Genomic DNA, 932 nt, shown 5'->3' with positions numbered 1-932 from the left:
TTTTTTTTGTTATATTTGTTTTCATTTATTTATTTATATATATATTCAGCATGATTGATCGCTAGCCACTAAACCTTTTTTATTTTCTCTCTCTGCTTATTTCTGTGTTCCTTTCTGTCGAAGAGCGTAGGCTCGAAATGTAAAAGACTTTCTCACTTCCTGAGCGTTAAACTAATACATCTGTTTGTTGTTTACACACCCAGCAGATGTGAATGTACCATCAAAAGAGAACATTTATAGTGAATTAATGCAGAAATTACAGCTCTTGTACCCTGATTATAAATTTTCATTTGTACCTTATTATCATAAGTGCATGAAACTATGTACCTACAAATTTATGGAAAAACCTAGAAATACTGGGTTTTTCAGAAGAAACTGATGTGGATTCTCCAGATGTAATCTGTTGGTGGCACTTGTGAAGATTTGTGGGACATTCCAAAGATTCTCCATCTGAAATTCTTTCAGTGAATAGATGCGCACTCTCAAGTGTGTGCATTGACAGTTCAGCCAACACACCAACGCAACCACATATTTACAAACACTGGAAACCCTCTTCACTCAAGAAGTCTTTGTCAGTTTGTCAGCAACCAGCTTGAACTCTCTCAAGAAGAATTTAAACAAAACTCGAAGAAAAGCACATACACACACACAGAGATACAGACACAGGCACGCACACACACACACACTCGCACGCACACACACACACAAACAGACTCGCACACACATACACACACAAACACACTCACATGCACACACATATATACATACATACATACATACATATAGACATACATACACATACAAATATATACATATATACATACATACATGCAGACACACATACATGCATTCATATATACACACATACCACTACCACCACCACCACCACCACCACAACAACAACAGCAACAACGACAACCATCACCACCAAC

Source organism: Octopus bimaculoides, chromosome 25 (assembly GCF_001194135.2).
Source record: "Octopus bimaculoides isolate UCB-OBI-ISO-001 chromosome 25, ASM119413v2, whole genome shotgun sequence".
Lineage (NCBI taxonomy): Eukaryota > Metazoa > Mollusca > Cephalopoda > Octopoda > Octopodidae > Octopus > Octopus bimaculoides.
Note: the sequence above shows the minus strand (reverse complement) of the source record.